We start from the raw sequence: 16,109 nt of genomic DNA on the forward strand, positions 1-16,109 counted from the left end.
TGTGTGTGTGTGTGTGTGTGTGTGTGTGTGTGTGTGTGTGTGTGTGTGCACTCTTATTATTAAAGAATAGTTTGCATGTCATAGAGGACAGCTAGGTGGCACAGTGGATATGATGCGGGTTTAGAGGTTCAGGAGTCCACCTGGACCACATAGCCAAGGGAGAATAGAGAAGTGGCCTGAAGCCATAGAGAGGTCCACAATGAAAGGCCAGTTGATGGGATTATAGACTCAGGAGAATGCCAGAGATTTGGCCATGTGGGAAAGTCCAGGGTTTTTCCTTTCTGGGGCCAGATCCCAACCCCATCATTCCCCCCTCAAACAAATGGGACCGAAATTCTTTTGGAGTAAGGGGCAAAGGTCTGAGCTTCTGAAGCTGCTTTCTGCTGGCAAGAGGAGTAGAGCTGTCCCTGCCTTGAGGGGGTCCCAAAGAGAAGGTTGACTGGAACTGAGCACAGGCTGCATCCAGGGAACAATTTAGGGACATTGGCTACCAACTGTAGGTCAATGGCCCATAGTCTAGAAGACAAATCTGATGGAAAAAACTGTAGGGCCCAGATGTAAAGCAGGGACTAGATTTAGGGCCCAACTTTGAGAGGATAAAACATCCTTAGCTCTTTTTGGATTCAGATAATTCAGTTTTCCAACCATGCAGTATCAAATCCACCTCGTAGCCAGACTCAGGAATAGCCAGGTGGGTAACATTCCCTTTCAAAGGAACATAATGAGGAAACTAAGCCAGGAGGATCCCATCTTAGACTGAGGATAAAATTGTTCTCTCAGCTTTTCCCAATACTGACTTCCCACCAGTATCACCTTCTCTGAGTAGCTTGTGGCATTTCCTCAGATGGTGGATTATTGATTATTGATGGATTATGACCCATCAGACAACTCAAAATAAAATCCTATGAGCTTCTCTCTCAAACAGCAAGTTTTACTAATCATAGCTTAAGAAAAGCTTTTCCAGGATTTACATCTCAAACTTAAATTTGTCCTGGTGTAAAAAGCCAATCATTAGAGATATCTATACACTTGCAAATTCTCAACAAGTCATATATAACCCAAACAAACTTTTTGGCTAGTTCACACATTAAAACAACAACCAGCAATAGCTAAATTATTTTAGTGGTAACCAAATTATGAAAAGTTGCTTGACATAACTGATACAGAAAGTTTACCAATTTGAAACTTGAAACAAACCCATTACCAATCAGGTGATTTCAGTTTTGTTAAATGCACTTCCAAATTACTTTACACAGAGAATCAAAATCTCATCCTTAACAGTTAAAACTACAAATTTAAAAGAGCATGACTACCCGAGTTCTGAGGCTAGCTTCATTACCTTGAGCAGGATGTGCTGAACCTGGGTGATGTTTTCAGGCTAAGGTTGCCCTAGAGCTCAAGGCCATTGCCAGGAGGACCCACACTATAGCTGCTGCCCCTCCCCCCTCCTTCCTTTTCCCCAGGTTGGGGAGGGCAAAATCAAAAGTGAGGGGTAAAGGGTGAAACTCTCTTCTTCTATGAGAGGGGTTAACAGATACCCTCTTGACTCAAGTGAAGGGAGTGGGAGAAAAGAGTGACCAGGGTTGTAAAGAGGAGTTCTAAACTCCTTAATGATCAATCACAAAACCTCCAGAATCTGCCAAGAGACTTTTAGCTGTTCTAACTTTCCCTGTAACCTCCATGAAGGAGGATTCAGGGATGTAGAGGGAAGGGAGTAAGTAAGCCTCAGGGAACCAAAAAGCAAGTGCAGCTTTCCCCAATTCCCTAGCACTGAGAGAATTGACAGAATTGGGCATACACTTCCAGATAGGGTGTCCATCCTTGCCCTCTATGCTGCAGAAGGTGTACCCAGGTCCATGGCCTTGAACTGACCCAGTGGACCGAGAGCCTGAGAGTGTCAGGCCCAGTGCTAGACAGTCTCGTCACCATCTGTCAGAAAAGCAACTCCAAGCCTTGGTGCTTGGAGAGTGACCCCAACTGCAGAACAAAAAAGGAGGGAAGTGGGGAGGCTTACATACCTTCTAGTCTTGGCTGGAGAGGAACTTGGGGTCAGGCAGTTTGCCCATATGGGCCACCAAAATGATGTGATTTAGGCAGGGTTCCTGGGACCCCAACATCACAACAAGCGGGTCCTGCCCAAAAGAATTTGACCCAAGCCTTCTTTCAGCCAAAGATAAGGTTTATTAGAACATCCATCATATTGGGCAGACTCTTAAGGAGTGTGGACATTAGTAAACTATTGGCTTATTGGCTAGATTTTAGGAATCTGAGCCATGGCTAGATTATAAGAATCTAGGCATCTTAATGGAGACAAGATGGACCTTACATACAGAAAGCCTATGGGAGGGATCTAGGAGTGGCTGAGTAGTCTATGAGGTAATAGAATTCCAGGTACCTGGACCACATAGCCAAGGGAGAATGGAGAAGTGGCCTGGGCCTTAGGGAGGTCCACAATGAAAGGCCAGCTGACGGGGATTATAGCCTCAGGGGAATGCCAGAGATTTGGCCATGTTGGTAAAGTCCAGGGTTTTTCCTTTCTGGGGCCCAGATCCCAACCCCATCAGATGGGGCACTGGTCTGGGAATCAAGAAGACTCATCCTTCTGAGGTCAAAGATAGCTGCAGACACTTATTAGCTGTGTGACCCTGGGCAAGTCACTTAACCCTGTTTGTGTCAATTTCCTCATCTGTAAAATGAGCTGAAGAAGGAAATAGCAAACCACTTTAGTATCTTTGCCAAGAAAAACTCAAATAAGGTCATGAAGTCAGATCCAACTGAAATGGCTCAACAACAACAGTAAACTTCATGGGCATAATAGCTCAAAGGACCAAAATTGGCCTCCATATTTCAGTAGACAGGTGAGAAGATTAGGCCACTAAAAGATCAGCAGTCCTGAGTGGAGAAAACTAATATACACCACAAGGATAATAATGGGACTTTTTTTTTCTCTGAGCAGAAAAAAAAAATCTTGATTTTTATTCTTTTTCTTCTCTTTTTCTTCCCAGTGTTTGTCTATCCTGTTTAATTGTAGCATTGGTAAAAAATTAAATTAGTTTTGAGCCACCATGAAATACACAAGATACTTTGGAAGGGAAACAGTAAGAAATTATATCTGGCATTTGTTCAGAACTTTGAAGTTTTCGAATAATTGTAAATATATTAAGTCTTTTGATCTTCATAAGAAATCTGTGAGATAGATTGCTATAGCTATTATGATGCACATTTTACAAATGTAGAAACTAAGCCTCAAAGATGGTAAGCCTGTAGTCACACAGCAGTTGGTGACAGAAGTAAAAATGCACCAAGAACACAGCTGTTGCCAAGCCATGCATTTTTCCCTCTGCATCATTCTGTTTCAATTTATATAATATGGAGTGAATGGAGAGAATTTCAAATAAGGAAATTTTATTACATATATGTTTGCATAGACACTTTAATTCACACAATCCATCCTTTACATCACTGACAAAGTAGTATTTCTGATGCAAAGTTGTGGTCATTTCACTCAAAAACCTCCAGTAGTTCAACATGTCCTACTGAATAAAATGCAAACTCCTTAATTGGGCATCTTCCACTCTGGCTTCACCCTGCCTTTCCCTCCATATTTTTTAGCATTTCTCTTTTTATACTCTTGTGTTCCAGCCAAGAGGGATTACTCACTTTATCTTGAACTTGTTCTGACCTCTCCTAATTTTATGCCCTTGTGAATGATATTCTCTCTTGCTGGAACATTATCTCCCCTGTGACCTAACATTTCATCTATCCTGTTGACTAGTTCAAAAGTCAGCTCAAATGCCACCTGCTCCATAAAGCCTTTCCCAGGGAAGCCTTCAAAATCAGAATTATGTGATTCTATGACTTTCTTAATTTCTGCAATTAGAAATATTGCTTTCTTCCTTGAATCCTCCTGACTACTTTGACCTCTCTTATGTATCTGATAATTTTCTATCTTGTATCATAAAACAGTGTGGGAATTATTTGGGACAAAAAGTAATGTTGATATGGTTGTATTCTGTGACATTAATGTTCGTGTGTGTGTGTGTGTGGGTATGGGTGTGTGGGTGTGTGCGTGTGCGTACTTCTATGAATACCAGAATAATTCAGAACATCTAACTTTAACCATATGGAACCATATCATGGGATAGTTTTTGCACTTCTAGTCAGTTCTCCGTCAGTTGAATGTTGGATTCCATATATACACATATTTCGTTGCTCTCTTTTATTATGTTTTTAATAATGTGATTTGTAAAAATGATATTTATCCAAAGAAACATGGAAAAGTTGTAATATTAAAGAGCACATTTCAATGACTTTTAAAAGTCCTGCAACAGCTGTTGGTATGGGAAAATCATACATTTCGAGGATAGGCTTTTAGGTCAAGCCCCACAATGTAAGAGGATCAGTTATAACTTTAAAAGGCAAAGAAAAGTGTGGTTAAACCCCAAAACTAATGACATCATCTGACAAAATGTAGCAGCAGAATAGTGTAATTAATCATCAGAAAGCAAGCATAGACCTTGAGAGTGACCTGACCACTTGAAAAGCTGTTATTTATTCCTCTACAGTGTGGCAAAGGGGCTCCTTGAGGTTGGAAGAACATCAAGACTGTTAAAATGGGCCTGGGAGAGAGCAGAAGAGCTTGCTAATGATTACTGTGAAGTAAAAAACAAAACAAAACATTTGCCATGTACATGCCAATAAAAAGAATGTACTCCAGAAGATTGGAAAGGATAATTTTAGCTAATGAAATTCTCTTTTTCATTAAAGATTATACCACAAAACTATTTTCAGAAGAAATCTAGGTAAGACTATAAGATCTAAGCATCATCACCAGAACACAAAACATAGTTTTCACTTCCTATCCTCACAGATGTTTTTATTTCCAGTGGGCTTAAAAGTCTTGTCTCCATTGAGAGGATGGAGAGTGACAAATTTTGATAAATATTTTGATATATCAAGAAGCAGATTTATTCCAGGATTATAGAAACCCCCAAATGGAGATAGAATATTTTAGCATAATACCACACCATACCATATATCACCAAAGCTGAGCTATTTGTCCAAGACATAGAGATAAACATGTTTCAAAGACCCACAAATTCATATTATTTAAACCTAAATGTTTGTGGGCTATAATCAAGCCTGCACTTTAGAAAAATGAACTGTTGATCAAAGTTATACTTTATATTCACTGGCATAAAAGGGTGGTTTTATGATGAAGAATTAAAGAATGTGTGTCAAAATCTATAAACTCAATGCCAACTCATGTAAAACAAGTGCATGTAATGAAAGGACATGCTGTATATTCCAAGTTTTTATTTTTTAAGATATAAAAAGTTTTAAGGTTTATTTTTTGTGGAGAATATTATTTCCACATTCATTTGACATTAATGTAGTTATTTTGTAAATGTGTAGAGTTTTGGTAATATGTAAATGTGAAAATATGTAAAATTCTAATTGATCACAAACTTCTTGGGTATTGGAACTTTATTTTCACTTGTATGTTCTCAGCAATTAACATAATACTCTACATAGCTTCTGTTTACTAAATGTGCATTGTATTGAATCAGATTTGGCCTTTCTATATGTATGTATGGAAGATGAAATTATTTTAGAGAGTACACCAAGGAATATGGCACCTAACAAGTTATGTATTTTGATTGAGGCTTCATACCTTGGTATAGACTTCCCCTCATTATGTATGTGTGTGTGTGTGTGTGTGTGTGTGTGTGTGTGTGTATATTATATATATGTATATGTATATGTATATATGTGTGTATATCTACATATGTTGTGTATACACAATAAATAAGAAAAAATTAAGAAAAACTAAACCCACAGGAGTTAGAAAGAAATATGAAAGGTCTTATATAGAAGACAGTATTTGAGTTCCTTCTTGAAAGGAGAAAAATGCTTTTGTTTTGTTTTGTTTTTTAGGAAGAGGTAAGGAGGGTGACAGATTTTAGGCAGATAGTATAAAAGAAAGGAGACAGAAGATGGCATGTCACGTTTGAGAGAGAGAAAGCCAGTTTGGCTGGACCACAGGTTCAGTAAAGGGAAAAATGAAGTTGGAAGGATAGGTTGGCATCAGCTTATAAATGGGTTTAAAAGCCAAATAGAGACATTTATATTTTATCTATATTTTTTATTATATATGCACACATATGTGCAAGCACACACAGTTATTTATTTTTCAGAGGCAATAGAGAGCCACTGAAATTTACTGAATAGGGAAGTGGCATGGCCAGGTGTGTGGAGGATGGATTGTATTGGGGAGACTTGAGGTGGGCACAACAAAGAAGACATTATTGCAATAGTTTGGGAAGACTGTTGAGGGCATGAAATAAGACAGTGATAGTGTGAGTAGAAAGAAACTGTCAGATGTAACAGATATTGTGGAGGTAGAAATGGCAAAATTTGGCAACTGATTAGTCGTGTGGGGAAAGAGTAAGGCGAAAGGATAATACCAAAGTTACAAACCCAGGAGACTTGAAAAGTGATGGTATTCTTGGAAGAAATAGGGCCATTTTAGAAGGGTGGATTGGGAGGGGAAGATTATAAAGAGAGAGTATTGAGTACAAAGAGGAGGTACCTTGAAGGTATACACATGGATAGGGGGAATGCTATGGAAGGAGGAGAAGGAGAAGAAGAAAAAGAAGAGGGAGGAGGAGAAGAAGGAGAGTGCGATGAAAATCAAGCAAGATAGAACATCCAAAAGGAAGGTAGTCAATAATATCAAGTGCAACAGAGAAGGCCAGAAGGAGAAAAATTGTTAGATACAGTAATTAGGAAATTGGGCTCAACTCTGAAGAGAGCATGGTGAGTTGAATAATGTGATCAAAAGATAGGTTGAAATGGGTTGAAGAATGAAAGAGGGGAGGAAGTAGAGGCAAGAAATGTGAATAGCTTTTTTTCTTAGAGCTTAGATGGGAAAGGTAAGAAAAATATAAGATGACAGCTAAGGAGATGAAATATTGGAAGGCAGTAGGGAAGGAACCAGTAGAAAGAGAAGATAGAAGTTTAAAGGAAGACTAATTGATATGGCAATATGCTGTAAAAAAAAAAGGGATGTGATCAGGGATGTATACAGAGGGCTTAACTTTGGCAAGGAGACAGTCCATTATCAGAACCTGGAGGAAAGGAGAAGAGAGGGGAAGATGAAGTCAAGGAGTTTTGAGATAAACCTAAGTGGGAAAGATTGATCTCACAGTTAATGTTCTCAATTTTCTCAGTAAGGTAAGAAGCAAATGCCTTAGGTGGGAGAGGAAGGAGAGTAATATGTGGGAGGTTTGAAGAGACAAGAAAACTTTTGGAATCAGCTTTGTCAGGAGTGGAATAGACAATCATTTAGGAATGAGTAAAGGGATTACTATGCTTTGGTAAGAGCCCATTTCAGGTTAGAGAACATAAATTTGGAATGTACTCAGTTAGTTAGGTTGCATGGCCTCCTCCAGCTCCTTTCATCATCATGGAGTAGAGCAGATTGTGAGATTAATCCAGAGTTGGGGTTTGGAAGGGAATAAATAGCAATAGTAGAAAAGTATGATTAATTCAGGAAAAGAGAAAATAATAGAGTATAGCTAATTGGGATGGAGAATGAAGAAAAGCTGTCTGATCAGGGTTAAATGCCTGAGAAAATAGAAAGAGGTGGGCAGATTAAAGGGCACCAATAAAGTAAAAAAAAATAGGTTTAGGAAGAGTAAAGCATAAATAGAGGTAGAATGAAATGAAATCACAGTCAGATAGACAATAGATCAGCATTTTTAGTCAAGGAATCACAACACCTATTGATAATTGTCAAACACAGGATTTGACTAGTCCTGTGAATGGCTAAGGTGAAGTGAAGGGAAAAAAAATCTTAAAATTTGAGAAGACTGAAAAAGTAGGAGATTAGAGTTTTTTGAGGCACTATCAACGTAAATGTTGAATTTCCCTAGGTACAGGAGTGAGGGAAAAGAGAAAACTGGGGAGTCAAGAATTGAACTCATTGAGAAAGGAGTTGAGAGTTGAGTTGACAAATGAATTGAGTTGACATTGAGAATATCTGGAGACTGCTAGACAACACCCACCATGATTTATGCTGGGTAAAAAGCATTAATAAACTTCAAAGGAGGAAAAGTTGCTGAATACTAGTGGCAGTAGAAAATTCTATAGGAGGCAGGGGGAGCATGCTGTATTCCAACCCCTATCTAAGAAAAATGTTACAGGGAGTTATGAGAGAATATACCACAGTAATGGAGTAGATGGGAACTGATAGATGAAACTAAGTATATTATCCCCTCATGAAGTTAATTTCTTGCCCTTTGAATGCCTATGAATGTCTATGGAAACCATCTACCCTCCATTTTCTAAAGAAATAACTAGGATTTTTCTAAGCCTAGGTGGTCAGAGCTCAAGAAAATTTTGTCTTTTCCAGTGCAATTTGACCATTTCTTGACTAGCTGGGCTTTTATTTCTCCTAAGACTAAATGACATTTGCCTTCAAATATTTGAAAATAGTCCTTCTATCTCACTTCTTTTGCAATGTGAGGAACACAGAAAGGATTCATTATAAATATTGACAGGCCTAGAGATTTTATAATATTCATTTAGACTTCAAAATTGTGGAATGGGCTAGATGATCTCAATTATTCATTTAACTGACATTGATTATGCATCTATTATATGTTAGACAGTATAGAGAGTTCATTTCTTGGTTCATCCCTCTGTTTGATCCTGTATGCACCTGGGTGAGGGAAGACTTTGGGGGGAAAGTAAATAGTGTGTTTTAAAATAAAGTTAGGTATTTATGTGTCGCTGTTTTGCCAGAAGCATTTTTTTAAATTATCCTTAGATCAGAGCCTTTTTTTTTTGTAAACAAGTGCCATTTATTTTAAGCTACAATTCTTTATAATATCTAGAACATCATATATAGCAAATACTCAATTGATATTTGGGAATTTGCTGATATTTTTGTTTCTTAGGTCTTTAAAGATACTTTGGGCTTCATTACAATATTATAAAATAAGACTTCAACAGGTGATCACTCCCTATGACTTACAATTTACTTCACAGATTCACAAAGCTAGAAGGGATTTCTGTGTCATTTAATTCATTTTATACCTAATAAATGTAATACATTATTGTGATTTCTCTTCTTCCACCAGCATACTGAATTTATTGGTGTTGTAAGAACTCAGTTTAAAATGATTCAGGGATGGGGAAATATACTTTTTAACATGAGAGCCAATCCACCATTGGACAAATCTTGTTAAGAAGTTTTCCTAATATCAAAAATGGAATCTGGCTCTCTCTCTGTAACATCATAAAATCATAGAATTTCCTGTTGGAAGGAATGTTAAAGGTCATCTATGTAGCTCCCTAATTTTACATGGGAAGGAACTGAAAGAAGGCAAGTGTCTTGGCAAACCATCTGGCTAATAAGTGGTACATCTAGAATTTGAAACCAAGTTTTCTAATGTCAAATCTAGAACTCACCAATTCTACTTCTGCCCTCTGGAGTTATCTTCTTCCACATAAGTTCAAACTCTTCAAAACAGCTATTATATTCCCTATAAATCTTTCTTTTACTGGGAAAAAATACACTTGGCTTCATCAATCAATTCTCATGTCTCATGTTCTCCAGTTCTCTCACCACCCAGATACCCTTCTCTATTTCTGAGTACATTCCAATTTGTCCATTCTTAGTTTCCTTTATTTTTCTTTTTGGTGGGGTAAACATACACAACCCAGTGTTACCTAGGTCTCTTTTGTTGCATCAAATTTGGTAACATGAAAAACACTTTACAAAACTTAAGAGTACTACATAAATGCACGCTTTTATTCTTCATTAGATTCAATTCCTCCTTCTAAGTTGGGGATGATTATGATAATCCATATCTATACAGAGCTTTAAGATTTGCAATAATAATTATGTTATCTCATTTGATCTTCACTATAATCCACTAAGTTAGATATCATTATTATTCTCATTTTATAGATGAGGATACTGAGGGTCAAAGAAGTTAAGTGACTTATTCAAGGTCATACAGCTAGTATCTGAGGTAGAATACAAACCAATATCTTCTTGATTTCACTGTCTACTAAGACAGAAGAGGCTGTGATTATAACTTACAATAGTAGCTATTAGGTATAATCCATAATAATGCTGCCATTTTCTTCTTAGGCTGAAATTTGCATTAGTCTGAACTATGAAGAGTCTAGATTAATATTTAATCAATTACCTTTATTAAAGGCCCAGTATGTAAGGAGTATTGATCAAAAAAAATATACTGGTTTAAATTCTGCTCAATAATTAAAGTTATTATAGGAAGTGTGAGTAGCCAAAGGACTATGTGAGAGAAATCATAGCACAATTACATGCAACATTATGGCAGAAGAGAGAAATCCAAAAGGAGTCAATATGCGTTTTTTTTTTTAATCTTGGATAAGTCAGTAGTAAGTAAACATAACCATCTGGGGTGAAAAGAAATGTAGGTGTTAGAGGAAACAGCCCAATAATACTTGGGTAATTATTATAGGAAATCTAATGGAAAAATGCAAACAAGTACCAAAAAATCAAGTATTCGAAAAACAATCTTTCATTTCTAACTTGAAAAGTAAAAGGAAATTTTAGAGATGGAAGTATCCTTTTCCAAATAATTAAATTATATATCTCTATTGACTATGGTTGGATTGATGCACTCTCCCTTCTTTGTTGAACATGTCCTATATACTCATCACATCTTGTCTTTCATTTATTCGTGTACATGTGTGATCTCCTGAACATATATAACATATCTTCATACAATTTATATTGTATGAATTCAGTTATATATACATACATGTATACATACATGTATATATACACATACACTTTTTAACACTATACATAATCAATACATAGGAAAGGCAGAATGGTGTAGTGGGGATAGAATAATATCCTCAAAATCAAGAAGACCTAGTTTAAAACCACTTTCTGGAGGGACTTAAACCTTGAATATATCTGTGGTTCAGGCAAATCCCTAACACTTTAAGCTACAGCTAAGATCACCTACATTGTAAAAAGAAGGATCTGAAGTGAAAAAAATAATGTATTCAGTTTGGGAAATGTTAACTAGAAGATATCAAAAGAATATCAGGTTCCAGAGGCAGATGGAGATGTAAGGCTGAAGATCAGGAAAGAGATTTTTCTTTCCATTCAATAATCAACAAAGCTGTATCCTGTGTGTGTGTGTGTGTGTGTGTGTGTGTGTGTGTGTGTGTGTGTATTCTGAGCTGTACATGAAACTTTCTATAACTTGATCATGTATTGGATAAAACCTCACAAAAATGCATAAAAGTATATCTATATCTATATCTATATATCTATATATCTATATATATAGATATATATATATATATATGTACAGTTGTCTCAGGCGCGATGGCTTCAAGGTTACTGCGGGAGCGCCGAGGCACTGGAAGTCCAGGCTTTGAAGGCCTGTGGCCCTGCTGGGGTGACCACTCGCTCCATGGTGACCTAATGGCTGCCAGGGATGATTTGGATCCATACAATGTCCTAACCCCAAAGGCAGCTACAGGGACTAAAGAGGAATCCAACCTGATCCCTTCCATTGTTGACAAGCGAATAGTGGGCTGTATCTGTGAAGAGGACAACAGTGCAGTCGTCTGGTTCTGGCTTCACAAAGGCGAGACACAGCGTTGCCCTGTGGAACTCATTACAAGCTGGTACCCCACCAGTTTAGCCACTGAGCCCCTGGACTGGTTTACTTGAGATGTGTTGTAATGTTTTCTTCTCTCCAATAGAAGACTAGCCATTTCCCTGGCTCGCCTATAAAAAAAAAGTATATATATATATATATATATATATATGCATGTATACACACATATACATATAAACATGTGCATGTTATTTATATTTGTGTTATACATACACACACACACATATCCTCTACTGATCACAATAAAATAAAATGATACATGGTTACAGAAAAAAATTAAAAATCGTTTTAGTCATTTCCCCAATGATAAGTCAGTTATAATATTAATAATAGCTCACATTTGTGCAGTTGTTAAAGTTTCCAAAGTCCTTAACTTATATTATCTCATTTGAACTTTGCAACAGCACTGTAAGGCAGGTGCCATTATTATCCATATTTTACATATTAAGAAATTGAAGCTGAGAGATGTTAAGTGAGTTGTCCAGGATCATCTAGGTAGCAAGTGTGCTTTTAAAAAAATTATTTTTAATTTATGGAACAAAATGACCATTTCCATAACATAGTATAATAAAATATATGATTGTAAATGAAACTGCACATCTATTATGTACAACTTGCTATTCCTTTTAAATACATAATAAAGTTATAGTGTAAATTTCTTCTTTCCTTTTTTTCCCTTTCCTCCTTCCCACCCTAAAGGAGGCTACCATTAGACACAAATAAGCATGTAATTCTATACATACTCTATTTATCAGTTCTTTCTCTGGATGCAGCTAGCATCTTCTTTCACATGTACTTTGTAGTTAATTTGCATATGTATAATAATCAAAATCATTTCTTTACTCAAAGTTGTTCTTAAAACAATAGTGTTGTTACTGTATACAATATTCTCTTGCTTCTATTCATTTTGCTCTTTGTTACTTCATTCAAGTTTATTCATGTTTTTCTAAGACCATCAAGCTCATCATTTTTATAGCACAGTAGTATTCTATCACAATCAAATAAGTTGTTCAGCCACTGCCAAACTGATGAGCATCCCCACAATTTCCACTTCTTTGCATTACAGAGAATTACTATAAATATTTTAGAACATCTAGATTCTTTTCCTTTTTCCTTAATCATCTTTGGAAATAGACCTTATAGTGGTATTACTGGGTCAAAGGCAGTTTAATAAGCCTTTGGGCATAATTTTGGATTGCTCTTCAAAATGGATGAATTCATTCACAACTCTACCAACAATGAAATAGTGTCCCATTTTTCCACATTCCCTCTAACATTTGTCACTTGCTCCTTCAATCATTTTAGTCAATCTGATTAATAAAAAATAAAATATCTCAAGATTGTTTTAATTTTCTGGGAACTGTCTATAATTTTTTCCCCTAATTTCCTGCTTTCCTTCTAATCTTGACTACATTCATTTTATTTGTCCAATTTTGAAAAATTTAATATAGTTGAAATTATCCATTTTACACCTAACTTTACTCTCCATCTCTTGTTTATTCACAAATTGTCTGCCTATCCGTAAGTCTGAAAAGTAATATATTCCAATATCTTCCAATTTCTTGTAATATCTCTCTTTATATCTAGGTCATGTATCCATTTTGACCTTATCTTGTTAAATAGTGTAAGATATTGGTCTATACTTGATTTCCCCCATACCATTTTCAGTTTTCCCAACAATTTTTAGCAAATTATGAATTCTTATCCCAAAATCTTAAGTCTTTATACTTGTCAAATACAGTTATTATATTTATTTCCTGCTGTAAATTGTATGTTTACTCTGTTCCATTGAGTTACCTTTCTATATCTTAGCCAGTACCAGATAGTATTGATCATTACTGCTTTATAATATAGTTTGAAATCTGGTACTGCTAAACTTCCTTCCTTTACATTTTTTTTCTTTAGTTCCTTTGATATTCTTGACTTTTTATTCTTCCAAATGAATTTTATTAATTCTTTTCTGTCAGTAAAATAATATTTTGATACTTTAATAGGGGTGGCATTGATTATATAAATTAGTTTAGGCAAAATTATCATTTTTGTATATTGGCTTTGCCTATCCATGAACAATTAATATTTTTTCTAATTATTTAAACCTGCTTTTATTTGTATAAAATGTTTCTTATAATTTTGTTCATACAGTTACTGTGTTTGTTTTGGCAGGTATACACCCAGGTATTATTTTTTACTGCCTAGAGTTATTTTTATCTATTCTCACATAGTTTTGTTTGTGATATATAGTAATGCTGATGATTTATGTGGATTTACTTTGTATTCCACTACTTGGCTATACTTTTTAATTTTTTCAAGTAACTTTTTAGTTAAAACTTTAGGATTTTCCAAGAATATCATCACATTGTCTGCAAAAAGAGATAGTTTTATTACAGATGGCCAATTCTGAATGGGATTTTTTTTTTTATTGTGTCCTACTCTTCATGACTGCATTTGGGGTTTTCTTGGCAGAGATACTGAAGTGGTTTGCCATTTCCTTCTCCAGCTTCTTTTACATATGAAGAAAATGAGACAAACAGGGTTAAGTGACCTGCTTAGAGTCACACCTGGTAAGTGTATGAGGTCAAATTTGAATTCAGAAAGATGAATCTTTCTTACTCCACCCAGCCCTCTATCCATTGTTCCAACTAGCTTCCCATATTAAAAATCAACTCTTGATTAAATAACTTACTCATAAAGAATTGGATTGTCAAAGAATAAAGCATAAAAACAATAAAGGATTTTATTAAAGATGATATCATCAATGAGACAAACTGAAATTTCAGGGATATAACCAAAGCAATATTTAAATGAAAATTTATATCTCTAAGCATTTGCATTAACAAAAAAGAAAGAAAGAACAAATCAATGAGCTAAGAATTCAACTAAAAATACTCAAAACCCAACCAATTTAAGAAGTCAAATTAAATATCAAAATATAAAACCTGTAAATCAAAGAAATTTAACAAAATTGAAACCAAACAAAATTTAAAAGTTGAATTAAGAAATAAAACAATTTTTAAAACAGCTAAACCATTAATTTTATCAAAAAGAAAGAAGAAAACCAAATTGTCAATATTAAAAATAAAAAGGAGAATGTACTGCAAATGAAGAAGAAATAAAGAACTTTGTTAGAATGTATTTTCCTTTACTATATGCCAATAAGCTTAAATGAATATAAAAAATATAAATTACCCCACTTTGGCAAATATTAATTTTTCTCTATTCTATTACAATATGAATGTTTGACATAAAAGAACAAGAGATAGAGAATTTAAGTGACTCTATTTCCAGTGAAAAATGGACAAGCCACAAATTAACTTTCAAAGGGAAAAATAAAGCCCAATATCAGAAGAATTCACAAGTGAGTTCTAACAAACATTCCCAAAACAGTTAATTCCAGTATTTCTTAAATTGTTGGTAAAAAATAGCAAAAGAAAGAATCCTGCCAAATCCTTTCTGATACACATATGGCCTTAATATATAAACTAGGAAGAGGCCAAGCAGAAAAAGAAAAGTATAGACCAATATCCCTAATAAACATTGATGCAGAAAATTTAAATAAATATTTGCAAAAAGACTAAAACAATATATCCCAGAGGTTATATACTTTGACCCAGTTGAATGTATACTGGAAATGCATGTTAGGTTTCTTATTGGGAAAACTTAATTAATTAAAATCTGAATTAATCCTATCAATAACAAGTCAACAAAAATCATGCCAATCAATATAGAAAGAGCTTTTGACAAATTACCATGCTCATTTCTGAAGGAAAAAAAAAACACTAGGAAACATAGGAATATATGAATATTTCCTAAAGTGATAGATAAATAACGTATGTCTAAAATCAAGAATCACCATCATGAATAATGAAGATTAAATATAATTACTTCCAATAAATTCTGGAGTGACACCAAGATTTATATTATCATCCCTTTTATTTGACAGAGTACTAGAAATGCTCACACTAGCAATAAGACAAGAAAAAGAAATTGAGGGAATACACATTCAAGAAACAAAATATTCACTTTTTGTAGATAATACAGTTTACTTAGGTAATCCTAGAGGATCAACTAAAAATTAAATGAAACATTTAACCAGCAAATTTTCAGGATAAAAAATAAATCCACACAAATCATCAATATTTCTATGGAATAAAATGTAGTAGGAAGAGATAGAATGAGAAAATCTATTCAAAATTACAACATAATGTATAAAATATATACAGCCTTAAACCACTATTATCAGAAATAAAGATATGTACATAGTTGGAAAAATATAAATTTCTCATAGGCAGGATGAAAAAATATGATAAAAATATCTATATATATATTTATATGTATGTGTGTGTGTTTACTTATTCAATACTATACTAATCAAACCACCAAAAGCTTCCTTTATAAAACCAGAAAAAA

General features: G+C 34.9%; 1 protein-coding gene and 1 pseudogene across 3 annotated transcripts in view; both read left to right on the top strand.

The window, feature by feature from the left end:
• The window catches only part of TFPI (tissue factor pathway inhibitor), a 124,045-nt gene that overhangs the window by 38,246 nt on the left and 69,690 nt on the right, over positions 1 to 16,109 (top strand). The window lies entirely within an intron of this gene.
• Positions 11,405 to 11,733, top strand: LOC114045752 (annotated as a pseudogene).

This window comes from Vombatus ursinus, unplaced genomic scaffold, assembly GCF_900497805.2.
Source record: "Vombatus ursinus unplaced genomic scaffold, bare-nosed wombat genome assembly UNPS02014779.1, whole genome shotgun sequence".
NCBI lineage: Eukaryota > Metazoa > Chordata > Mammalia > Diprotodontia > Vombatidae > Vombatus > Vombatus ursinus.